The 27,162-nt window shown below is 41.9% G+C and overlaps 1 long non-coding RNA gene across 2 annotated transcripts; it reads left to right on the forward strand.

Moving 5' to 3' along the window:
• Positions 1 to 842: 842 nt before the first annotated feature.
• Positions 843 to 23,515, forward strand: LOC127055283 (uncharacterized). Of its 2 annotated transcripts, XR_007775450.1 has the most exons (5): positions 843 to 907; positions 8,312 to 8,491; positions 14,177 to 14,249; positions 21,465 to 21,538; positions 22,293 to 23,515. It is a non-coding gene; the product is annotated as an uncharacterized LOC127055283 (long non-coding RNA). The 2 variants fall into 2 exon arrangements; XR_007775449.1 differs by lacking the exon at positions 14,177 to 14,249.
• Positions 23,516 to 27,162: the final 3,647 nt, after the last annotated feature.

Below are 27,162 nucleotides of genomic sequence, written 5' to 3' on the forward strand. Positions count from 1 at the left end.
ATGTTTGGGGGGGTTAAATGCATAAAATTATCTGTGCCATCCAGTATTTAGTGTTAGAGTGAATGTAAGGCTTATTACGAATCTGCAACGAAACACATTTCCTGCTGCCATAGACAAGGTTGTATGCTGACCCAAATGTGGGTCAAGAGTGACACCCTGTGGTCAAGTTATTCTTTTTAACTCCTCCAAGATTACTCTCCATCTCTCCCCCCTGCTTTTTGTTTTGAGTGAACATTTATAAAAGGCAGAGACTGATAGCCCAATGGATGAATGAATAGCTTCAAGCTATGCTTGTGCTCTTCAGTCCTGACCCACAACAACCCTCCTTGACTTTTTGGGAGCTGAGACTGTCACCTGAGCTGATGCTGCAGGATCCCTCCGCTCCATGGTTATATGGATCCAAACTCACAAGAAACTAAAACAAGGGGATAACAGGGCTTTGGGATCCTCACAAAGGTTGACAGGTCCCTTGCTTTCCTCCCAACAGTTTAACACTCTCCAGTCCTCAAAGCCTAGCATGGTAACCACTAGCTTAGACTGGATTTCTTTCTAATGACAGGTCTACGTTAGAAACTTTTGCTGCTGTAATGATGTTGGTTAGGAGCAAGGCTGGTGCAACCATTTAGGCAAACTAGGCGGCCGCCTAGGGCGCCTAAAAGTCCCCTCAGGCGAGGAGGTGGAGTGGAGGTGAGTGAGCTGGGGGGGGGGGCACGCGGGGAGGGCTGCCCGCAGTAACGGGGGGGGGGTGCACAGGAGAACAACTCCCCGCCCCAGCTAACCTCCACTCTGCCTCCTCCACTGAGCACACAGCCCCTGCTCTAAGTCTCCTCCAATCGGCGCTGCACGCCTGGGCGGGGACGAGAATTAGAGTGGTGCCAGCGTGCTCAGTGGAGGAGGCGGAGCCGAGGTGAGCTGGATGGGGGAAAGCCCAGGCAGGGTTAGCTGCCGTGGGGGGACGGGGTGGAGAGGGATTAGCTGTCATGGTGAGGGGGTAGCTGCTGCGGGGGGGGGGTCCCTGGGTGGGGGGCTGAGTTAGCTGCCGTGGGTGGGCGGGGTTAGCTGGGTGGGAGGTGCAAGGTGGAAGTTTCGCCTAGGGCGCGAAACTTCTTTGCACCGGCCCTGGTTAAGAGTGTGATTTTGTTATGACATTTTTATTCTGGCAAAAGCCCTATGCCAGCAAAAAAGTGCTTTTGCCAGTATAGCTTATTTCGTCCAGGAACTATGAAGGCAAAGCACACATTTGCTAGGTAGAAGCTTTCTCTACACTACGAGGGTTTCCTGGGATAGCTATACTTTTCTAGTGTAGACTATTCTTAAGCCTGTCCTTGTGAGTTTAAATATTAGCTAGGAAGGGTTCTCTTTAGAGCAGGCCTGCACAACATGTGGCCCTGCGTGGGCTCACTGTGCGGCTCGCGGCAGGTGAGTGGGCAAGCGGGGGCTGAGGGAGGGGGGGCTCAAGAGGCGGGCGGGCAGTGGCGAGGGCTGAGTAGGTGCCACTGCCCGCCCCCCCGCTCGCCTCCTCAGCTCCCCAGCCCCCAGCTCACAAAGCAGGGGTGGGGGAACAATGGTGCAGCGACAAAGCAGGGAAAAAAACAAAACAAAAAACCCTACAGATTGGCCGGAGCCAGGGGGACTCCCTGTGCTGCAGAGTGCGCGCCTGGTCTAGTGGGGGGGAAGGGGAGGGAGCGAGAAGGGTGGCGGCTAGGGCTTCAGCGGGGCACTCACCGTGTGGCCCCTTCTGCCGGGAGGGCTCCGCTCTGGTCGGCAGGGAGGGAAGGACCTGGGCTGCCTTGCTGAGTTTGCTGCAGGTTGCTCCCCTCCTCTGCAGTGCCGCCCCCTACAGGCCGGCTAGAGCAGTGAACAAAAAAAAAAAAAAGCGGCTGTGCCACCCTAGGGTTGGGCGGAATGCCACCCCGTAGAATCTGCTGCCCCAAACACGAGCTTGCTCGGCTGGTGTCTGGAGCCAGCCCTGGGCAAGTCCTTGTGGGGGAGGGATAGCTCAGTGGTTTGAGCATTGGCCCACTAAACCCCAGGCTGTGAGCTCAACCCTTGAGGAGGGCCATTTGGGGATTTAGCTCGGGATTGGTCCTGCTTTGAGCAGGGGGTTGGACTAGATGACCTTCCAAACCTATTATTCTACATTTTTCTTCCATAAGAACATAAAAACAGCCGTACTGAGTCAGACCAAAGGTCCATCTAGTCCAGTATCTGTCTACCGGCAGTGTCCAATGCCAGGTGCCCCAGAGGGAATGAAGCTAACAGGCAATGTTCAAGTGATCTCTCTCCTGCCATCCATCTCCATCCTCTGACGAACAGAGGCTAGGGACACCATTCTTTACCCATCCTGGCTAATAGCCATTTATGGACTTCACCACCATGAATTTATCCAGTTCTCTTTTAAACACTGTTATAGTCCTAGCCTTCACAACCTCCTCAGGTAAGGAGTTCCACAAGTTGACTGTGTGCTGTGTGAAGAAGAACTTCCTTTTATTTGTTTTAAACCTGCTGCCTATTAATTTCATTTGGTGACCCCCTAGTTCTTGTATTATGGGAATAAGTAAATAATTTTTCCTTATCTGCTTTCTCAACATCACTTATGATTTTATATACCTCTATCATATCCCCCCTTAGTCTCCTCTTTTCCAAGCTGCAGAGACCTAGCCTCTTTAATCTTTCTTCATATGGGACCTTCTCCAAACCCCTAATCATTTTAGTTGCCCTTTTCTGAACCTTTTCTAGTGCTAGAATATCTTTTTTGAGGTGAGGAGACCACATCTGTACACAGTATTCAAGATGTGGTCATACCATGGATTTATATAAGGGCAATAATATATTCTCAGTCTTATTATTTATCCTCTTTTTAATATTCCTAACATTCTGTTTGCTTTTTTGACCGCCTCTGCACACTGCGTGGACATCTTCAGAGAACTATCCACGATGACTCCAAGATATTTTGCCTGACTCGTTGTAGCTAAATTAGCCCCCATCATATTGTATGTATAGTTGGGGCTATTTTTTCCAATGTGCATTACTCTACATTTATCCACATTAAATTTCATTTGCCATTTTGTTGCCCAGTCACTTAGTTTTGTGAGATCTTTTTGAAGTTCTTCACAATCTGCTTTGGTCTTAACTATCTTGAGTAGTTTAGTATCATCTGCAGACTTTGCCACCTCACTGTTTACCCCTTTCTCCAGATCATTTATGAATAAATTGAATAGGATTCGTTCTAGGACTGACCCTTAGGGAAGACCACTAGTTACTGCTTTCCATTCTGAGAATTTACCATTAATTCCTACCCTTTGTTCCCTGTCTTTAACCAGTTCTCAATCCATGAAAGGACCTTCCCTTTTATCCCATGACAGCTTAATTTACGTAAGAGCCTTTGGTGAGGGACCTTGTCAAAGGCTTTCTGGAAATCTAAGTACACTATGTCCATTGGATCCCCCTAGTCCCCCTAGTGTTTGTTGACCCCTTCAAAGAACTCTAATAGATTAGTAAGATATGATTTCCCTTTACAGAAACCATGTTGACTGTTGCTCAACAGTTTGTTTTTCTACGAGTGTGACAATTTTATTCTTAACTATTTTTTCGACTAATTTGCCCTGTACTGATGTTAGACTTACCGGTCTGTAATTGCCGGGATCACCTCTAGAACCCTTTTTAAATATTGGAGTTACATTAGCTAACTTCCAGTCATTGGGTACCAAAGCCGATTTAAAGGACAAGTTACAAACCTTAGTTAATAGTTCCGCAACTTCACATTTGAGTTCTTTCAGAACTCTTGGGTGAATGCCATCGGGTCCTGGTGACTTGTTAATGTTGAGTTTATCAATTAATTCCAAAACTTCCTCTAGTAACACTTCAATCTGTGACAGTTCCTCAGATTTGTCACCTACAAAAGCCAGCTCAGGTTTGGGAATCTCCCTAACATCCTCAGCTGTGAAGACTGAAGCAAAGAATCCATTTAGTTTCTCCGCAATGACTTTATCGTCTTTAAACGCTCCTTTTGTATTTCGATTGTCAAGGGGCCCCACTGGTTGTTTAGTAGGCTTCCTGCTTCTGATGTACTTAAAAAACATTTTGTTACTACCTTTGGAGTTTTTGGCTAGCCATTCTTCAAACTCCTCTTTGGCTTTTCTTATTACACTCTTGCACTTAATTTGGCAGTGTTTATGTTCCTTTCTATTTGCCTCACTAGGATTTGACTTCCACTTTTTAAAGGAAGTCTTTTTATCTCTCACTGCTTCTTTTACATGGTTGTTAAGCCATGGTGGCTCTTTTTTAGTTCTTTTACTGTGTTTCTTAATTTGGGGTATACATTGAAGTTGGGCCTCTATTATGGCGTCTTTAAAAAGCACCCATGCAGCTTGCAGAGATTTCACTTTAGTCACTGTACCTTTTAACTTTTGTTTAACTAACCCCGTCATTTTTGTATTGTTCCTCCTTTTGAAATTAAATGTCATAGTGTTGGACTGTTGAGATGTTCTTCCCACCACAGGGATGTTAAATGTTATTATATTATGGTCACTATTTGCAAGCAGTCCTGCTATAGTTACCTCTTGGACCAGCTCCTGCGCTCCACTCAGGATTAAATCTAGAGTTGCCTCTCCCCTTGTGGGATTCCGTACCAGCTGCTCCATGAAGCAGTCATTTAAAGTATCGAGAAATTTTATCTCTGCATTTCATCTGAAGTGAAATGTTCCCAGTCAATATGTGGATAATTGAAATCCCCCCCCCTATTATTGGGTTCTTAATTTTGAATGCCTCTCTAATTTCCCTTAGCATTTCATCATCACTATTACTGTCCTGGTCAGGTGGTCGATAATAGATCCCTAATGTTATATTTTTATTAGAGCATGACATTTCTATCCATAGAGATTCTATGGAACATGTGGATTCGCTTAAGATTTTTACTTCATTTGAATCTACAATTTCTTTCACATATAGTGCCACTCCTCCCCCTGCACAACCTGTTCTGTCCTTCCGATATATTTTGTACCCTGGAATGATTGTGTCCCATTGATTGCTCTCAGTCCACCAGGTTTCTGTGATGCCTATTATATCAATATCCTCCTTTATCACAAGGCACTCTAGTTTACCCATCTTATTATTTAGACTTCTAGCATTTTTGTACAAGCACTTTAAAAACTTGTCCCTGTTTATTTGTCTGCCCTTTACTGATGTGCCAGATTCTTTTTTATGTGACTGTTTATCATCTGATCTGGCCCTTACATTATCCTCTTCCGTCCTCTGCTCCTGACTATAACCTGGAGATTCTCTATCATCAGACTCTCCCCTAAGAGAAGTCTGTGTCCACATGCTCCTCTGCAGCAGTCAGCTTTCTCCCATCTTCTAGTTTAAAAACTGCTCTACAACCTTTTTAATGTTTAGTGCCAGCAGCCTGGTTCCACCTTGGTTTAGGTGGAGCCCATCTCTCCTGTATAGGCTCCCCCCATCCCAAAAGTTTCCCCAGTTCCTAATGAACGTAAACCCCTCCTCTCTACACCATTGTCTCATCCACGCATTGAGACTCTGAAACTCTGCCTGCCTACCTGGCCCTGCACGTGGAACTGGGAGCATTTCTGAGAATGGTACCATAGAGGTCCTGGATTTCAGTCTCTTCCTTAGCAGCCTAAATTTGGCTTCCAGGACATCTCTCCTACCCTTCCCTATGTCATTGGTACCTACATGTACCACGACCACCGACTCCTCCCCAGCACTACACATAAGTATGTCTAGATGCCTCGAGAGATCCGCAACCTTCGCACCAGGCAGGCAAGTCACCATACAGTTCTCCCAGTTATCACAAACCCAGCTATCTACATTTCTAATCATCGAATCTCCCATTACTAACACCTGCCTTTTCCTAGAAACTGGAGTTCCTTCCCCCAGGGAGGTATCCTCAGTGTGAGAGGCAACCCCAGCACCATCTGGAAGGAGGGTCCCAACTATGGGAAGGTTTCCCTCTGCTCCCATTGACTGCTCTGCTCCCTGGGCCTTTCTTCCTCCTCAACAGCGCAGGGGCTTTCTGACCGGAGGTGGGACAATTCTACAGTATCCTGGAAAGCCTCATCAACATACCTCTCTGCCTCTCTTAGCTCCTCCAGTTCCGCCATCCTTGCCTCCAAAGTCCATACGTGGTCTCTGAGGGTCAGGAGCTCCTTGCACCGACTGCACACATATGCTACCCACCCACAGGCAGGTAATCATACATGCTACCCTCGGCACAATAACCTGGATAGCCCCCACTCTGCTGCGGGGCTTCTGCCTACATTGTCTCCTAGTTGATGAAAGGGTGGTTTAAAGAAAGAGGTTTTGGATGTAGTTTCCAGGTGCTCAAGTGAACTCTGCATGTTCTGACTTGTGTCGCTCCACTATTTGTCCATATATTTTGGTGTAGAACTCTGAGTGGCTACACTTAATATATTTGGATATGTTTCATTGCCTTACATTCAACAATCACATTCAGCTAAATTGTGGCCCATTATGGAGATCGTTTCTGTACTTTGTTAATAATAAAACCACTATAAAGTTTCATCCTCTTCCAAGGTATTGTGATAGTCTTGTTGCAGTCCTATAAGAGAGAGAGAGACTTTTCCCAAAGGAGAAAGACTAATGGTCTCTCTTCCTGGCTCTGCTGCTGGCTTGCTTTGTGACCTTGGGCAAATTCTCAACCTCTCTGAGCCAGAGTTTGCACAACTGTAAAATAGAGATTAACCATAGGTGAAGCTGTGCCTGGTTTAATTTGACCACGCATCTGTAATTGATGGTATGTGGCTAAATCCCCTGCACTACTTTGAAAATAATCTATAGATTTTTATACCAGGACACCTTTTCTGAGCATTAAATTGACTTTTTAAAATGTTTGGTTTCCTACTTTCCCCTTGCCAATTCTCAGACAACCTCTCCGTTCAGATGGTCTGAGCAGAATCAGCATCCTTTGTTAAAAAAGGGCTGCAAAGTAATTAATGAAATGGGTAGAGAACTGCCCTATCTGACTTCTGCTTTTCACTATGGCCTTGAATGGATTTCATGACCAACCTCACAAAAATACAGAAAATCTGGGGGACCTGATTTAGGAGCTGCAAAAACAATGGAGTAGATTCCCAGCTGAAGAAAATTAAGATAGCTCTGTTGACTTGAATGGAACTATGTGCATTTACACCAGTGGAAGATTTGACCTAGTATTTGTAGAAGTGCTGTCATTGCATTTTTACAGAAATCAGGTGTCCAGCGTTATGGTCCTTCAACAGGAACAAATGTTATTAAATAATAGATTTTCTTCAGCCTCTTACACTAAATGAGGGCAAAAAAGTAAAGAGGAAACACTGTGAACCTATTAAGGACAGTTCAGATTCCTGCTGATGCTGCAAAAGGGTAGGTGTAAAATTATGAAGATCGTTCCCTTCACAGGTGAGTTAACTATACAGAAAAGTTGTAATAGGAAAAAGAAATAAATGGAAATTATGTTGTTGAAACAGTACAGTGAAAATGTAAGTTAGAGATGGAAGAAATCTATTGGGTCCCATCCAGTTAATTGCCTGCCACATAGGATTGTTACCTCCAGTATTTTATGACATAGCCAAGGAAATGAAACAAGGTTTCTTTTAATATTGAATTATGATGATACTCCATGCATACATAGTTCATGCTCCCAAGGCACTTTTCGAAAAGAAGTTAAGTATTATTATCCCCACTTTGCAGATGGGTGAGTTGGGGCTGGTTAAGTTACGTGCCAAAGGTCGCACACAAGATTGGTAGAAAAGTCAGGACTAGAAAGTAGGTCTCTTAATTCCCAGACCCTCTCTCTAACTACCTGACTACAGAGTTACCCAATTTATTATGTGTATTAGAGTAAACCACTAGAGGCCCCAATTAAGACTGATGATCGATTGTGCTAAGTGCTGTACAAATACAGAATAAAAGACAATCCCTGCCCCAAAGTGCTTACAATCTAAATAGATAAGACGAAGTGTGTGGGGGAGGGAAGCTGAAGCACAGGGAAGGGAAGTGACTTGTGGTAGAGTCATACAGCATGTCAGTGACAGAGCTGGGAGTAAAACCCAGCTCTCTTGAATCTCAGCCCCTTGCGCTAGCCACCATGATATGCTCTAGGAATGATTTTGGGGAAGTTCTATGGCTTGTGCTATGCAGGTCGGTCGGTCTAGATGGTACAATGGTCCCTCTGATGGAATGGCCTTGGAATCTGTGAATACCAAGCTTAAAATGGCTGCTTATTAAAGAAAAAATCTTTAATATTTGATCTGCTTTTCCTTTTTACTTTTTTTATTATTATTTTTTATTATAGTACCAAGGAAGACTCCCATCAAGGACCAGAAAGCAATATTTCTCATCATCTAACATCAAGGCAGCTGACAGCTGGCCCCTGCCTGTCTTATCTTTCCAACTCAATAGCAGACAAGACCTTCCTCAGAGAGACTTGGGGATGAGGAATGAACACAACATTTTGCAAAACAGCACAAAGCAGGTAAAATTAGCTTTCAAAGAAAAATTCCTATGGAAAAATGTATGTTCCCTGGGATCCAAATAATAATAATAATAATTCCAAACAAAACAAGCCAACCCACCCTGAGCTCCCAGAGCGTATTCTAAGTTACAATATACCATATGACCTTGACTATTGGGTAGCATTTCAAATTTTATGAAGACTAAATCTGCAACAACATGTTCTGTGGACAATCTGCTGGCAGAAACCCATACTCTATAGCCCAGGGGTTCTCAAACTGGGGGTTGGAACCCCTCAGGGGGTCGCGAGGTTATTACATGTGAGGTCGCGAGCTGTCAGCCTCCACTCCAAACCCCGCTTTGTCTCTAGCATTTATAATGGTGTTAAATATATAAAAAAGTGTTTTTAATGTATAAGGGGGGGTTGCACTCAGAGACTTGCTGTGTGAAAGGGGTCACCAGTACAAAAGTCTGAGAACCCCTGCTATAGACTAAGCTGGGGGAGAAACTGTCCGTCAAGGGCATGATCCAAAGTCAAATGAAGACAATGGAAAGACTCCCAAGGACTTCAATAGATTTTAGATCAGGTCCCAAATGCCCAATGTGGATAAAAGATATTAAAGAGGATTGAAGTGTTATAATCAATAGACATCACCTTGTTTGGGACTTTAACCATGGCTTACTAGGCAGTGATGGGTTGCCTTACCTTACCTTGATCTTAGCTCCTCCTGTGTCTCTGACACATCGGGCAGTCCAGTTCCTCCATGAATTACAGTCACTTGCTAGTTGTGGTTCTTCTTCCCAGGTGATGCCAGCACATTCAATATCCTCTGTCATTGTCTTCTAACAGGTTTGGTTTCTGGTTCTGATCTTTTTCTGAACTATTCAGACCTGCCAAGGCTGCAGAATTGGACTGGAAATCACAGGAATTCAGGATTTCTTGTGAGATTCCTGGCACTTCTGTTTGTCATTTTGACAGGATACCAGATGTGAGAAAACATTTATCAAAACGTTTTGGAAAATTTTTTGTTCGTGTTTGGTTCTAAATGTGGGTGAAGATTCAGGCGTCTAATTTTGTGTCTTCCATTTCACTCAGAAGTAGTTGTAAGATGACTGCATTAGAATGGGCTCAGTCACATGAAAGAGAGAGAGAGTTGCACAGAGACCTCCAGGTCAGTTTAGACCCAAAGTGTAGCTACTGCAACTCCAACATTAAAGAATTGTTCTAGTAAATAAGAATTAAAACATTAAAATGACTACAGACAAAAACCTTTTTCAGGTCACCATTAACATTAACACTTTGCACTTCAGTCAGATGTGATGGTGAAAATAGATTAGACAACTCAGGGTTGTTTTTTTGTCTATAGTCATTTTAATGTTTGATTTCTCAAGCACAATGTTTATAACCAGGAAACAAAGAAAATTAACATAAGAGGAAAAATATAGCACAGCGGCATTTTGCCTTCCCATAGGCTCTTGCCCAAGCAGATGATTTATAGTCCTTCCCCCTAGCTTCTCTTTAAGGAGAGTGGGAAACTTAGATTCATCTCTTGTTCCCCAAGGAACTCTGTCACACGGAGGAGGAGGAGGAGGAGGAAATGTTTGATAATATGTGGCCTGATCCAAAACTCACTGAAGTCAATAGGCTATTTCAATGGAACATCAGTGGGCTTTGGGTCAGGCCTATATGGAGAAAAGTTTCATGGCAGAGAACCAGACAATGGGTATGGCCGGCAGGGGGCTGGGAAATGAAAGGTGAGGAGAAAAGGGGCAGGCAGTCACCAAGCAACCCGACCCACCGGAGTATTTTGGTGATCCTGGCCTGCTTGTAAATGATTAGGGTTGGTTAGAGTCCGGAGCAGCTTTTCCCTGCCAGAATGTTCAGCGTAAGCCCAGATCAAATGGAATTTTTAAACATCAGTGTTGTCACTTCTGTCAAATAATTAGCACTTGGTTACTAGGCTACTGTATACTCACACATGCTCAAGACAACATGACAGAAGGCTGGCTTATCCAGGAGTCCAAGGAAACTTAGGCCATAATAATGGCACGTGGGGAGTGCTGCCAACTCTCATGATATTTGGTGTTTTCCTTAAAGTCCCTAGAGCCTGAAGTGACACATACACAAGAATCTCCTTTTTTTTTTTTTTTTTTTTTTAAAAGGCAGTGTCTAGCCTTCATGACTGCAGAGAAAACCCTCAAGGTTCAAAAGCCAGAATGCAAACGAACTGAACTCTGATGTATATTAGTTTTAGACGTTCATGAATTTGCGGGAGGGGGAGGGAGGGCATGTCTGACTCATGATTTTTTGAATTCTTGGGGTTGGCGATTCTGCTGATAACACACTGGGTTCATAGACCTCTTTTTTGGCCTAATTGGAGGTTGGCTCACTTGGTGTTTCTCCCTCTGCTGGACTTGCTGTTGCTCACTGGCCCAGTGGTACTGCTGTGTATTATTGTGTATTGTGGCAGGGAGATGACTTACTGGCACAGCGCCTCCTGCTGGTTGTCCAGGAAATTAGCTCTTCCAGCATGGAGTGCCCTCTGCAGGCCGGTGTCTCGTGTGCCCCTGGCTCCCCAAATCCCTTCTAGACCCCGGTGCCCTTTGCCCAGGGCTGCCCACCACAGCACCCCCTCTCTCTGGGTCTCCCCTCCCTGGGGAACCCCCAACCCCCTATCCCTACCTTGCCTCAGTGGCTGCTGACAGTTTCCATCTAGCCCTTGCTTTCTGGGGCAGACTGCAGTCTATAAACCACTCATCATCAGCACGGGGGGTTGGACCAGCTGCCTCTGCCTGTCTCAGCAGCCCCAGTACCTGTTGTAGGCCTTTAACAAGGCCTGCAGCCTGGGGTTTTACTAGGCTGGAGCTCCCCAACTTCCTCTGCCCTTCCCCAGCACTGTTCCACCTCAGGTACCCTCCTCAGCTTCTCATGCAGCCAGGCCCTTCTCTCCCTAAGGAGCTAGAGAGAGTGTCTCCTCCTGAGCTCCTGGCTCACAACCTTTTTATAGGGCCAGCTGTAGCTTGACCGGGGCATGGTCTCAGCTGTGGCTTCCCCAATCAGCCTTTCCCAGCCATAGCCCCCTCTAGGGCTGCTTTTAACCCTTTCAGGGCTAGAGCAGGGTAATCACCCCACTACATGTATATATAAAACTTCACTCATATTAGAAAGGGGCAGTTTTTACAGGAGTTGGCTTGTACATATAGTATATATTTGCAGTCTCCTAAATATTGCATTTTTCCCTAAGGGGTGACATCCAGGAAATGTCCTTCTGGGTGGAGTCCCTGGGATAAACATTGCTGCCTTCTGACTCTAGTTAGAAATGCAACCTGAAAGAGCACTGAAAGATCCTGCAGAAAATGGTAAGGAGGAAGGGGTCTTCCCATTGTTCTTCATTTGTCCTTCCCGCTTAATCTGTTACTCCAGCTCAACTGCCTCTGTGGACATGGGCAAGTGCGAATAACACACTGTCACCCTGTTTCTGGCTATTTGCTTAAGGGAAGACCTACTAAGAAACACACTTTATTAACTTGATATTTGTGTGCTTGAATTCATGAGACAGAGTTTGTAAAACTGAACCCCTAAGGCTGAGATTTTATGAAAATGATTTCAGGTCTGGAAAAATTGCCTTAACGTGAAAGGTTTAAGGTGCTTGATCTATTTAGACTATCAAAAAGCAGATCAGGAGGTAACTTGATTACAATGTACAAATACCTTCATGGGGAGAAAATATCAGGTACTAAAGGGCTCTTCAGTCTAGCAGAGAAAGGCATAACATGACCAATGGCTGGAATTAAAGCCGGACAAATTCAGATTAGAAATAAGGCAAATGTTTTTTACAATGAGAGTAATAAACAATTTGGAACAAACTACCAAGGGAAGTGATGGATTCTCCATGTTATGAAGTCTTCAAATCAAGACTGGATGCCTTTCTGGAAGATATGTCTTAGCCAAACACAAGTCATTGGGCTCAATTCAAGAGTAACTGAATGAAATTCTCAGGCCTGTATTATACTGGAGGTCAGAGTAGATGGTCTAATGGTCCCTTCTAGATGATAAAAGAACCATAAGGGAGGTAGAAGCCCAAATCCCATTGAATTTAATTCATTATCTCCCTTAAACTCTGAAAGTTCCAGCCTAATAGTTTGTATCGGAAAGGACATTTGGTTTGCTTTGTGTTCTCTGCTTACTGAGGAGTAGAACTACATACACCATTACCTACTGTTAGCATACAGCATCAACTTGTAGCTGGTTTTCCCCTTTATTTGTTTAAAAACTAAAAATATCTCCTGAGAGAGCTATTAGTCACTTTGCCCACATATTAATAAATTGCATAATGATGCCACGAGGCATCCAAAAACCTTTCAAAATGTTATAAGTTACTTTTTGGATAATTTTCTATAAAGCCAGTGAATCCAAGTGGAGCCATATGTGTATGTATTTAATCCAGAAATCCGGAATAGTCTAAGATCTAATCTAATATATAAATTAGAATAATATACAGTGTGATTTTTTCCATCTTAATTTGCTCTGTCTTCATAGCATATTTTGTATGCATCATCTTAGATTTGTAGACCCAGTTCTTAGCTTAATTGCTTAGGACTCCACTCAGTAATAATTCAGCCTGCCAGCTGTTGGCTTAAGGAAGTTTTACAGATCCACTACCTAAATTTAGTGGCAAAAATCATGAGGGTTATTGAGGAATTCTTAGGGCTTTTGGTTCTGTCCGCTCCTGTATTGTTCTTTTGCCCCAGTTGTCATATGTATATTGCAGTGATGCAGTGGAGAATGGCTTTAGGGGGACTCCATGGAGCATTTAATAATAATATTTTGCGTTCATCGAGTGCTTTCCTTTCCAAGTTCTCAGAGCTTTATAAAGATGGGTACCTGATATCCTCATTTTACTGATGGGCAGTTCTAGGAAGCTGGGCATAGGCTTGAACTGTATAGTCCAGATCCAGATGTTTCCCAGGCTGGGAGATGTTTGGATCTGGGATTCCAGTGTGGGGCCCATTTTTAGAAATTCAGCCCATAAAAGAGGCCAGATCTACTATAGTTCTCTTGAGCAAGGAGAGGCAGGGTCCTGGGAAGGTTTAGGTATTGGTGTTTTGAAATAGTTTTTCCATAGGCCCTAACTTGTGGCATCTGAAAAGCAGGTCATGGGAGAAGTGTCAGACAGTAAGCTGGTAAGAGGTGAATGAATTCAGTCCCTTCCTTCTGGTCCATTTCCTTTCCTTCCTCGTCCCACCATACTATCAGACCCTCCATTAAAGCTGTAAGTGATTTCTTCCGAGGCAGGGCTCTGAAGGCATTCCAGTTGTTCCCCCTATGTAATTAATATGCTGTTGCTATGGATGTCAATTGGCAGAGGAGATCAAGGGTTGCGGAATGGAGCTTTCGCAGAGTGGGACCAGAATATCTACGTATTTTGTTTTGTGGGCCCTTTAATTGATCAGAACATACCAATTTGCAGGCTTTGAAGAGCCTTTTACAGGTCACCTTTCAGCAGGCTTCCAGTGGTTTACTGTGGATGCTATGGTCTACCTCCTAGTCACTGCAACTCAAGACTGCGGTATGTATCTTGAGTTGGAGTTAACCTCCCTTACTGGGGTAAAAATCACTTAATTCCCCTTGCATGAGAATGAAGGTACTTCAGTCCATGGAAGGAGGAGAGTTTATTTACATATCTCAATATGCTCTGCTCTGCAGCTTGGCATCATGTAAAAAGAAAAGCCAGCTTTAAAAAAAAAACAATTGGATGACTTCTTGTTGGATCAGTTAGGTAGGGGCAAAGCATATTCTAAAAAATGGGGCATGTTTTTAATGGATATTTTTAAAATGTGGGAATTAAACACTTCCTGAGGGGCAACTTGACGGGTTGACTGTATGTATTAGGAATGAGCAGTTTTGGATAAGATGAGAATTGAACCCAACATCTGTTGATCTCCTTTGTGGTGTTCTCTGACCACTCAGTGCTTAAAGTGCTTGAAAAAGATCTGCTAAAACTACAGTGACCAGGTTTTTTTTGGTCCCATGATCGCGCACTGTACCAGCACAGAGTGATTTTTGTTTCCCCATTTCACACTCAGGAGATTTTGCATCTAAAAAACTAATCTTAAAGGAGATCGGACAGACTCATCAATTATAGTGAGCTGTAAAGATGCCACAAGGGGATTGGGAGGAATTTCGAGGGAAGCCTACGACTGGCATAATCAATCCACTGCTGGTCTCTTCACAGGTTGTGGGGCAAGGCGCATCATAGTGGTAGGGGCAGGAGGGCACATGTCAGGAATGGGAGAAAAATATTACTGGAAGGGGAGTGTGTATTTTTACAGGATCTTGAGATAATATTGTTGCAGGCCAGTAGTCCCCCTTTTAATAGACTTTGTAGTCTAGCTTCTTTGAGGTCTTTGGTTTTTTGCCTGCCCAATATCCACCTTGACATCCAGTTCCAACAATAAAACCCTGAGCTTTTGATCTATTGTTTCCATGCTTGCTGACCACCTCTGGGCAATTTAAGAAGGGAGCAGGGAATGGGATAGTCACACTTGTTAATATTTCTCCCTTCCAGCACGATGTAGGGCTGACCTTGAAATGCTGGCTTTGAATAATACTTGTGAAACGGTTCCACTAAGCTGAAACAAAATCTGCAAGCGAAGGTTGCATGTTTCCTGGAAAGACCTAGAAACAAACATAGGTCTTAAACTTTGTATTTCTGCAGTGAACATTTTGTCCTGTTTACAGTATCTCAGCAGAATACTAGGGTTTTTGTCTTGTTCATATGTTTTTCATAAGGGAAAATATCCATGCAGTTTTAAAATTTTATTAGATTCAAACAGGAAAGAGAGAGGATGTGGTTTTTAAAAATGCTGTTCACTTTCTGCCTTTTTTGCATCGTTTTTTTAAAAACTCCTTTGAAGTTCTTTTTAAAAAAGTCAGGTAAATTAAAGAGGGGGAAGTGATTACTCATAATTGCTTTGTGGGTAAATTAAGACAATGTGGGCTAAATTTAAAGAAAAAAAAATACCGGCAAGGCATATTGGCTGGGATGTATGCTCAACATATGAAGAGAAGGAAAAACCTGCCTTATTTTCAAAGCTTTTCTACTTAGAAACAGGAACACTGATAGATAGGAAGGGCTCAGGTCCATAAGTAATAATAAAAGCATTTCCACTCCTCTGCCTTCTTCCTTCTTAAAAGTGAGAGCTGCAAAGTGAATGAGAAAATTATGTTAAATTCAGATGACAATCTGGGTTGTGGGAAAGCATCATTAAACAAATGTTAAGTAACCAGTTTTATTGTTTGTCAGTTTTTCCCTCCTTGGTTCCCTGAAGCTTTCCCAGAATGAACATGAGAGATACTATGGGTTATGTAGATTGCACTGAGCGTTCTGATACACCTCTACCTCAATATAACGCGACCTGATATAACGCGAATTCAGATATAACGTGGTAAAGCAGCGCTCGGGGGGCGGGGGAGACTGTGCACTCCGGTGGATCAAAGCAAGTTCGATATAACACAGTTTCACCTATAATGCGGTAAGATTTTTTGGCTCCCAAGGACAGCATTTTGTTGAGGTAGAGGTGTATTTGTGATTCTTCTGGGGCATGTTCAGTGAACCAGGAAGTTCTAGAAGGGTTTTACAGACGGAAAAAAGCATTTTAAAAAAATGACTTTTCTTTTTGCTGACTGTCCCTCACCTTTTGGGTAATGGGGATATTAACAAAGAAATTAGTGCTTAGCCTAGTTGTCATTTTGCTTTGCATTTCATCTTTGATAAATTAATCATGTAGACCTGAATAATTAGTCTCATCATTATTACTTATTTACTTTTGGTAGCACCTGCAATGCACTAAAGAGTCCTGTGGCACCTTATAGACTAACAGATGTATTGGAGCATAAGATTTCGTGGGTGAATACCCACTTCGTTAGTGGGTATTCACCCATGAAAGCTCATGCTCCAATACATCTGTTAGTCTATAAGGTGCCACAGGATTCTTGTTGCTTTTTACAAATCCAGACTAACATGGCTACCCCTCTGATAGTTGCAATGCACTAGGCACTCTCCAGACATAAAAGAAATAGTCCTTGCCCTAATGAGCTTACAAACTAATGCCTGATCCTGCAAATCCATATGCACATGCTTGTAACTTTACATATGTGTGTGGTTCCGTTAAATTCATTGCATAAAGTTGAACACGTGATTGGGGGCCTAAAAGACAAATGAACAATTTGGCCAAGGTGGTAATAGGTCATAGTAATGTAAAATCTGAGTAACGCAATGTGTGCAAACGAGCACTGTAGTTGTAGGGATAGACAGAAATAGTCAGATCTTGGAGATGTTTTTGAGGAAAAAGTGATAGGATTTGACTATGACTTGGATAGGTGGGCTAAGGGAAAGGGTGGTATAAAAAACGGACCCCCAGGTTACAGGCCTGGATGACGGGGATTATGGTGTAGCTGTCAACAATGATGAAGAATGGGAAGAAGTATAGTGCTTGGGAGTAAGGATAAGATGGGTATGTTTTGTCCATGTTAAGATGGACAACCCCATGCTCCGGGTGTCCCTAACCCTCTGCCAGAAGCTAGGACTGGATTTATCACTTGATAAATTGCCTTGTTCTTTTCATTCCCTCTGAAGCATCTGGCACTGGCCACTTATTGTATATTTATATAATACCTTTATATATATTTATTGAAGAAAATTTCTTAATTGTCTTCTGCTATATTTAAATTTGGAGATAAGCAGTAAATCTATATTGTAAGTCTTTTTTGTTGGTATATTCTCTCCCTGGGTGACATGGTAGTTGTAGTTCAAATATATTTATCAGCTCCTGCGCCTATTTAAATGTTTATTTTTCTATCATTGAATAATATAGAGGGAATCTAAATTCCTCTAGTTCAGTGGTTCTAAAACTTTTTTTTCCGCAGATCACTTGAAAATTGCTGAGGGTCTCAGTGGACCACTTAATGATCTTTTCAAATGTTGTTTGTACCGTTAGCTAACTATTGTAACACACTTTGGATAAAAGCGCTATATAAAAAAACTTAATAATTATTAACTTTTTTTTGTTCTACAAATAAAAACACACAACTTATATTTTAATATCAATAGTCTTATCTTTCTATGCCCCCCAAGGTCACCACCTCACCTTACATGTGCGTCTTCTCCAGGGTCCAGGCACCTAATTAGAAGAGCCATGCCTGTGCGGCTCCATTAATTAGGTGGGTGGGCCTTCTTTCTCTAGTGTGAGGCCACCCAGGTGTGCACCTTAGAGGGAACTATCCGCGGACCACCTGAATGGAGCTCGCAGACCACTGATGGTCCACGGACCACAGTTTGAGAACCTCTAGTCTAGATTTCCCATTTAATAAAATTGTACATGTATAGATATTTAAGTAAGGGTAGAATCAGGCAAATTGGTATATGAAACCATGGCTGCTGCTGTGCTGATAGTGGCTTTAGGAACCAGTCACAAGAGTTTATTTCAGTTCTATTTTCTTCTCTACCAGCCTTCCGCACCCTCGCCCTTCCCCCTGCAAGTTTACTTTCCAATAAACCTGTGGGTTTATAAAGTTCTCTGTTTAGACTTTTTCACAGAAAGTGAGTAAATTAAAATCAAAAGAGAAAGTAAATATGAATTCAGATGTCTCCTAGAGTCATGGAGAGTGTTTTAATGAAATTAAGAATTGAGGCTCAGCTCCTAATTATTATTGAACTGGGAAGTTTACCAAGGCACTTGGACCCCCCTCTGACATTTGAGTTTGACTCTGAATACGCTGGTCTTTGATGGACTGGTTTTATTTGTCCTTCTCAACCTGCCAAGGCTCAAATGTGGCCCATGACTGTTCACAAAGACCTAACAAGAGAGAAACACAAGACATTTATGGAGGAAAACTATACAATTCTGTGGGATTTGTCTCTTGGCATATATATGTTTCCATAACCCCCATTTCATTATGCTTTATATCTGATGTAAATATACTTCAACAATAAAAGTGAGGGCCCCAGATTTGCATGGAACATGGGTAATTTGAGGATTAAAATGAGCGATGTCTCTCCAAATAAAGAGCATTTTGAGTTGTGTTCCTGGTTAATGCAGCTGAAAGTTAAAGTCAAACAATAAAGGGGCTGGGGGAGCTACACTAGTCTGTTTTTCTGCAGATGTGCCATTGTTGCTTCCACCCGTGCAGGTTCACCAGTGGTTGCACCAGCATTGACGGGCTTGTGGGCATTTTAATCACCATCTCGTTTACCTCTGCTTAGAGCAGGTGTAGATGATATGGTGGTTAAAATGCCAGTGCCTGGTCTACACTAGTATTCACACCATTACTACCACTGTGGGGAAAAATACTAAGTTAAGAGATTTTTAATTTTCCTCAGGCCAGTGGGTAGGAAATCTCCGTTTTCACCAAGAACATGCTGTTTGGGAATTGTTTTTGGCCTGCTGTAGAAAGACTGGGAATAACAGATTCCTCCTTACCTTTCTTTCTCATGGGATAGCAGAAACTTCCTTCTCATGTCCTGCTCAGTCCAACCAGAGGAGAAGGTGATAATCCTCTTGGACTGTATCATTTTATCCTGATCCAGTAGATGATAATTGTGCATCCCAAGAGGATTAGCAGGATGGGGAGGAAAGATTTCTCTAAGGCTGTGCCTGTGCTAGGCTTTGTTCCTGACCATTTTCCACCATCATTACCACCTGTTCAGCTCCACCAGGGGTAGCAATGGTGGGAGGGGCTAGTGAAGATAAGGCTTCAGGAAGCTGTTAAATGCCATATCATCTAATTCCCTTCTTAAAATCTATCTTGGCCATCATCTCTGAAAATCACTGTCATATGATGCTGGTGAGACTGGTGGTACCCTGTGACTATTGAAAGGACTGTGTTTCCCTGCTGCTACCTGGTCCTTCCAGCCCAACTTATCCGTTTATTCATCTGTTGCGCAATGTCTAACGCCAGGATTGAGATGTCTGGGGCAGGGCCTGCCTTTGTGTTATTTTTTTGTACAGTGCCTAGCATAATGGTGCTGTGATCCTTGTTCAGTATCCCAAGATGTCAGCACAATAGAAATAACAAGGACTATTAGGCTTGTTTATTGCACATGCACTGTGTGGTATGCAGCTCCAAAATGTCTACTCACATTAGATATCATAGTCACATCTTAGGAGCCTTCACACGCTGTCAAGTCAAAACTCACTTATTTAAAAAGCTTCTAAATATGGGTCTATAGATCACAGTAGCTTCATTAGTACAGTAAACTCACGTATAAAAATTTGTATAAATACTGTATGTTTCAGCAAGGCAGGCCATCTGCTGTACACAGCACACACTTTCAAAGCTGGCTGGCCGGAGGTACAGTATGTGTTTACAGAAAACCATAGCAGTTCTAAAGAAGTCAGTTAGGTTTATCATGTCAATTTTCATAGAACTCAAAGGCAGGGGAGCTGAGGTTTCTTCAAACTGACAAAGAAAGGACAAACAGACCCGTTTTGATCTCTTTAAAAAGATATGATAAGTCATGCTCATTGGAGGAATAAACTATTTGTCATGGCAAGGACCTCGTGATTTTTTTGAGCTTTCAAGCAATAGAGTTACGGAACACAACATCCATTGATAGAGGATAACATAAGAACAAGTCTCTTGCATTTGTTTTTCTTTCGATGTACGGATGCAAGAGTTCTATAAATACTACCCAGTGAGAGTCATTGTGAAAAAGTCGTATAGAGAAATGGCTTCGTTTCAAAATGATACAGAGGCCAAGATCCAAAATTCATTTCTTTTCTTCAAAATGAAATGACAACGGGATTAGAAATGTTATGTTTTGGGTATATGAGCTATATTGGTCTAATCAGCCATTCAAAATATGCTGCCTTCATATTGCTCCTTAGCAATACAAATAATCAAACTGAAAGCATGTGTCTGCATGCCAAACATGTTTACAGTATCTCATAAACATCCATCTTACTATGACTGTGTAGCTTATAAAGCACCGAGGGTTATTTAACTTGCAAAGTACCATTACTCTGTGTGCATGCAATAAAACAGAATAGAAGTTTAGATTGAGCAGTGAGGATAGTTGGATGTTGAATTTTCAAGAGATGAGTCAAGTAGTTGTGTTTAGAGATCAACTGGCTCAATGAATGTACAAAGCCACTATCACTATTTATTAAGCATATATTTTAATGTAGAGATTAAGGTGGAATTTCGTTATAAGTACAGAAGAGTCCAAGCCCCATAGAGTTGGAGTGCACCAAGTTTAAAGGGGAGTGGGTGTTCAGATTGGAAGTGTTAGATTGGCCCACAACAGAGGGATCAGCCATGATTTGTTCTCTGATGAATCCTCTGGCAATGAACATAAAATGTTTCCTAAACAGCTAGTCAGGTCTCAAGAGTTTTCTGGATTTCGTTCAGCTTTCTTAGTTGCTGATTCCTACTGATGGAACGCGACAAGTTCAGTGTGGGCTAGTGGATAGGACGCTGGACTAGCATCTGGAGACCTAACTTCTATTCACAGCTCTGTCACTGATGTGTTTTACCTCTCCATGGTTTTGTTTCCCCTCCCATCTTTTGTTTGCTTATATTGTAAAGATCTTCAAGGCAGAAACTGTCTCTTACTAGCACAATGATCACAGTGGAATCTTTTAGGAATTACTGCAGTACAAATAATACATTAAAATCATGTCAATGACATGTACGCAGAGCTTGCTCAATGCTAGTATCTCTTTTGTAAATATTCCTGATAAAGAACCTGAATCTTGGTCAGAACTGCAGGACTAGAGCTGCAATATTTACGTTTTGAATGTAAATAGTGGTTATTACATTGACTCTAAAAGGTTGGAAGACATTCTTTCTTTGGCCTTTGTTGTCTGAGGTGTGGGTCCCACGGTCACTTAGCCAGTGTGCATTCCCCCAAAGAAATGTCATGGCTCTGGAAGTTTGCCAGTAAACAGCCATTTTGGGTTGGTAAGTAACTTTACTTCGGTTGTCTTCTCAGATTGCACGTTACTCATTTACAAAGGAATATAAAGATGGATGTCGTATATTTTCAGTGCTTGGACAATATTTAAGGTACAGAAGCATGTGGATCTGGCTTTTTATTTCTTTCTGTCTTGTATTTTTCAAAGAAGTTTCATACCTAATACATTGACTGCTAAGAGTACAGTTGTTTATATTTTCACCACTGATCATTTTTTACTGTTGGAAAAATTAATAAAACAGAAGGACTTTTCATCAAGTCGTTATTTATATTGTATGATGGGACAGATTGTAAACTGAAGAACTTTTATCTGTAGTGGCTGTTTTAAACATGTTCTGAGCATCCCAAAGGGTACCAACGCTGTAAATAATAAAGGGTATGAACGCTGGGCCACATCGGCAGCTGATGTAAACAGGTGTAGTGTCACTGAAGTCAGTGGAGCTGTGCAAACATACATCAGCTGAGGATCTGGTACATCATCTCTAATCCTATCTTCAAACTTTGTACTGAGCCTTCTAAGTCAAAACAAAAGTGCTGCAGGATCACCAGCCAATGTGTGTGGGAGTGTTTTGTTTCTCTGTGAGCAGACCTCCCCTACTTTATGAAAAAAAAAAGTGCCTTAATTTTTTTTATCAATACATTGTCCGGAAATAGATGTATTTAAAGTTTTGGTAAGTATTTTGGCTCCATTTTTATATGACAGATTTTCCTTTTCATTGATTTTTTTCCCCACTCACATACAGTCATTGAAAGCCTTTGAAAAAGCAAACCATCTAATTTTGTAAATAGAACATACTGTGCATTTTATTGGTTGTGAGTTTCCTAACTGCAGTTTCTCTTTTGCAGGACTTCTGGAAAAATGTGAGAAGGACAGGTGGGTCTGGAGTAATGGATAGCCAGTGACCTTTCATAACTTTTAGGAAGGAAAACCATCAGCAAACCAGACAGCTCAACTGAGATGTGTTCTTGTACAAAAATAAAATAAAATAAAAATAAAAAAGGAAAAATGGGTGACAAGACAGTGCAGTCAGGATTACAAAGAGACATATGTTTGTTCTATTCCTTTGATAACTGACTTTGCCTCTCAGAACCCAAAGTTTTCAAATATTCCAGTATCTGCTTTGGAAAAAGGGGGATGTGATGGAGGTGGCACATGGTCAGAAAAGTCATTGCAATCTAGAAAGAAAAGCTGTTAGCCAAATTATATTAAATATCATATTAATAGAGGAAAGTATTCTAGCAAGTATTCTAAATCCATCTCTATTTTCCTTCTAGAGAGCTAAATCCATGTAAACCTTGCCAGAGCTGATAAAAAACAATGGACAAGCTGAGAAGTGCCCAGGTTTTTAATTCACTGGGAGATTTCATGCATTTCCCCATAAATTTGCCTGACAGCTCACAGTGGTCTCTCTTTAAACATTTACCTTTACCATTTGGAAGTAATTAGCCTTACCACATTATTAGAGGCAGCTGGCACAGGTCAGTAGTATGGGCATTGGCTCAGCAACCAGTGCTGTAGTGGTAAAAAAAAAAGAAAAAGAAATGAGTAAACACCTAAACTAAACTCCACAGTCCCCAGAGGAGAAGTGGGTAAACTTAATTTGCCCTCGACTTCACTAGTGTCTGCAGTTACCCAGATCCACTGGTCTAAGTCCCCATAATAAGGGGTGGGTGTTGAGAACCTACTACCCAGTTGTGCTGGTGCCTGCTGCCTTGGGAAAGAAAGGATTTCGTCGCCCTCTGCTCTTGTAACCATCACCTGTGCAAGATCCAGTTACTCAGACGTGGCACAGGGCTCTAGAATTTTACTCTTCAAGGTCCTGATCCTGCACAATTGAAGTTAATGAGAGTTTTGCCATTGAAGTCAACAAGGGCATTAGGCCCCAGTGTAAAGAGTCTGGGGTCTCATGCATAGCATCAAATGGAACCGTATCCCATTATCAGGACAGGAGTCAATAAAGATTTAGAAAATCTGGTGCAGCAGAGTAGGCCCTAAGCTCATGCAGAGCTGCAATATGCCTTCACTTAGGTTTCTGTGTTCCTCTTAGGCCTACAATTAAATGCTCAGTGGAAACTTCCTCATATGAAAGACAGGAAACTCTTGATCAGGAAAATACAGCACAACAGCTTATTGCAGCCCACGGGCCACTCGTGGCCAGTTAGGGTGAGCAGCCTGCGGCCCATGGGCCACATGTGGCCAGTTAGGGCAAGCCGCTGGCAGACTGCCAGACTGTTTGGGCCAGGTCTGTGCCACTTCCCGCAGCTCCCATTAGCCAGGAACAGCAAAGTGCAGCCATTGGGAACTGCGGGCGGCTGTGCAAGCCGCCAGTGGCTTGCCCTGATGGGCCACATGTGGGCCGCAGATTGTTCACCATAGGCTTATTGCATGGACTAGACAAGGATTTGATCTTTGACTAAAAATCTTAACACCAATCCACCGAATCTTTCCTGCTCACGATAATTTCACTCTTAAAAAAGTGGAACGTAAAAACCCAGTTAACTCTGCTAGGATAGCATAGCAATACCATGTGTATGGGAATGCTCCATTCCTAGACTGAAAGTTCTGTAAAGTTACCCTGCTGCTGTCTAGAATTTTTGTTACTTTAATAAGATTGCATCCTTAAATGAAGGATTAGAGTTAGCTTGATATGTTTATTGTCCTCTGTCAGACTGATAATAACATTCTCTTTCTACATTAAAATACACACCATTGCTTATATAGTTGCATATTTATTCCCCCCTCACCACACTTTCACTACTGTTCCCTTTAATCATTAATGAGTAGTATTCAGGTTCCAGATGATTTCAAACTATGATCCACAGAGACCTTGGCAGTATCTTTGCTGGAATAACATTGATCCTCTAATTTTAAGACTTTAAATTCAAAACACATGGCTCTGCCACTTCTAACTCTCAAAACAAGTCTTGGAGTTCAGCGATTATCACTAGAGTACAAACCACAGCTACCCAGTAACTCTTAGCAAACCAAAACCATAGAATTTAAATTGTGGTTCTGGTTAGAAAAGTGACTATTTTAATAATTGCTCCCTTTTACTCAAGAGATCTGCTCTCTCTGCATGCTGCAAATATCTCTCCTGATTTTATTGACTGAAATAAGATTTTACTGCTTTTCACTCCTCGTAGTACTGCAAATGCCAGGCAACTGGGAGAGTGAGCCAGATTCTTTACAGGCTCACACATCCACAGAATTGTTAACTAGGTTCCAACTGCAGAACATTTATTACTGATGATGTGAGAGCCAGGACAAACACACTTCGACTTTCAAATCCCAGGGAGAGTTTGCAGGGTAAATGGCAGTTAAACAAAACTAATTTGTTTTCTACTTGTATATTGGGTTATTTTGAAACTGAATCGCGTAAAGGCAAAAGAGATGGAACCATGCAATGTTATTTTTAAGGGGTAACTTTTCAGATTATATTCATTCTTTAGATCTTGTCAGGAATCTGGTGTCTGAACAAAGGAAAGCATAGAAAGAAACTGCCTGAAATGTGGGGTGGAGAGAAGATGAAAATTGAAAACATAAGGATGTCAGAGCCTCAAATGTTATGTTTTCTGCTTAGTTTGAGACAATAATTTCACTCCTTTTGCGTCGCCCTGATGTGGATTTCTTCCATCTACCTTTGGGGTTGAGCTTGGGCATTTATTAGTTAATGTTAAACCAGACATCCTTTCCCCCTTGCTTAAGACCCTTCTACATGTGTTTACTACTTCACAAAATTAGATTCTGGTTTCCAAGCTTATTGTTTAAAGTCACTGCCTTAAATGTTATACATGTATTAAATGTTATACATGCATTTTGTGTCTACAAATATGTCTCTCATTACAATATTGTGAACGTTAGCTCTGATATGTATATGTACTGTATATGCAAAATAAATAAAATGTTGGTAGGATGAGAGCAAATTCATTACAAACATTTTTAGGTGTCTCAGTTTACTATAAATAACAAGTCTCAGTATATTTCATTGATATTTAAATATATGTGCTTATTAATTAACTGGTTGGAATTTTGTAGTACTTGAGCAGTTGATGTCCAAAATGTGACATTTGGTTTTAAGGGATGACTGTTTAGCTTGTATGCAGAATGTTTTGGTCTTCTTGGAATGTATCTTACAAGCAAGTAAAAGTAAGCCCAGTGCATTTCTAAATGTCAAATGTGCTGAACTACTTTTCCCTTGTGCTGTTAGAGGAAATATTTGTAATAGTTTGTGATGTGGAAATATTCTTAGGATGGTCAAGGATCTCCAGGGAAATTTCAGTCCTGTCCTATACTAGATATCAGGGTGTTTCCCAAGGACTTAATGCAATATATATAACCCTTCTAAATTAATGATGCCCAGAAAAATCCCATGAAAGATTTCAACAAGGTGTCATGTCTCAGGTTGCTTTTAATAAACACTTCGACATCATGGTATGCCATGATGCAATCTGTTTGCCAGAAGCTGGGAATGGGCGACAGGGGATGGATCACTTGATGATTACCTGTTCTGTTCATATCCTCTGAAGACCCTGGCATTGGCCACTGTCGAAAGACCGGATACTGGGCTAGATGGACCTTTGGTCTGACCCAGTATGGCTGTTCGTATGTTTTATGTTCTTATATAAAGAACAAACAGATTTTCTGGATACATGCAGAATTGCTGGTGGTCTACATGCAAAGAAAACTTTCAGTGTTGTCCTGTGAGCTTGTCTTCTATCTATCTAAGTACTAATATGTTCCCCAATGCCATAGTGTCTGAAGTGTTCTCTGATCAAACCTGGGATGGCTCCTCTGAGGGCTATTTCTTATTTGGTTGTTCCAAGGACATGATCAGGAACAAAAGGTGAGATCTTGCTCCCTTTGAAGTCAATAGCAAAACTCATACACTTCAATGGTGCAGGTACACAAAAGATATCTTTCCAGGGTATTATACAAGGCATATTTGTTTGTAGCAGAGTAATCATGCTAAGACCATCATTTCTTTTCAGCATCTGGCTGGAATATGGTGCGTTAGTAAGAAAGAGAGGGGGCAGATCAAGCCCATACCCACTGAGAGCTCTAGAAGCTAAGCAGAACAAATCTCCATAGGGGGACACAAAGGCCCATTAAAACTTCTGAATAGTTGTCTATTGAATGTAACCTGGCAGGCAGGAAGGATCCTTTATTTTTATTTTTTTTCCTTCTATGGCTGATCCCATTCTCCTCTTTTCTGGAAGCCAGGTTCAAAGATATGTCAAATGCAGCAATACTTCAACAATAATGCTGCCACCATGCCAAGAAAATCTAGGAAGTGTTTTGGGAGCTCTCAGAATGTTTTTCAGGACTAGGCATGGCAAATCATTTGCACCGTTACCATTAACAATGATGCAAATTGTGCTTTTAATTCCCTGGAAATTAAATCTTCATCTGTTCAGGGGAAAATAGGAACCAAAAGAGATTAAATATTGGAACAGGAAAAATCTTTTTAAAAACATGCTGTCTTTTCAGATAGGAAATTTCCCAGTCCATCCACTATCCAGCTATTGAGTTTACTATTTGAATCATATACTTAATTCATTCTTTAAAATGATTTTTGCTGTATACTGCTCAGAATTAGGAGATTAGGAAAAGTATCCGGACTCTTTCAGTGTCTTGAAGTGGTAACAATCCGCCATGGGAACTGCATAATTAAACGAGAGTTAGTGTGGGTAGGGAGCCCTGTGAGGTATAAATTCC

The sequence above is a fragment of the Gopherus flavomarginatus genome, chromosome 7 (genome assembly GCF_025201925.1).
Source record: "Gopherus flavomarginatus isolate rGopFla2 chromosome 7, rGopFla2.mat.asm, whole genome shotgun sequence".
NCBI classification, from domain to species: domain Eukaryota; kingdom Metazoa; phylum Chordata; order Testudines; family Testudinidae; genus Gopherus; species Gopherus flavomarginatus.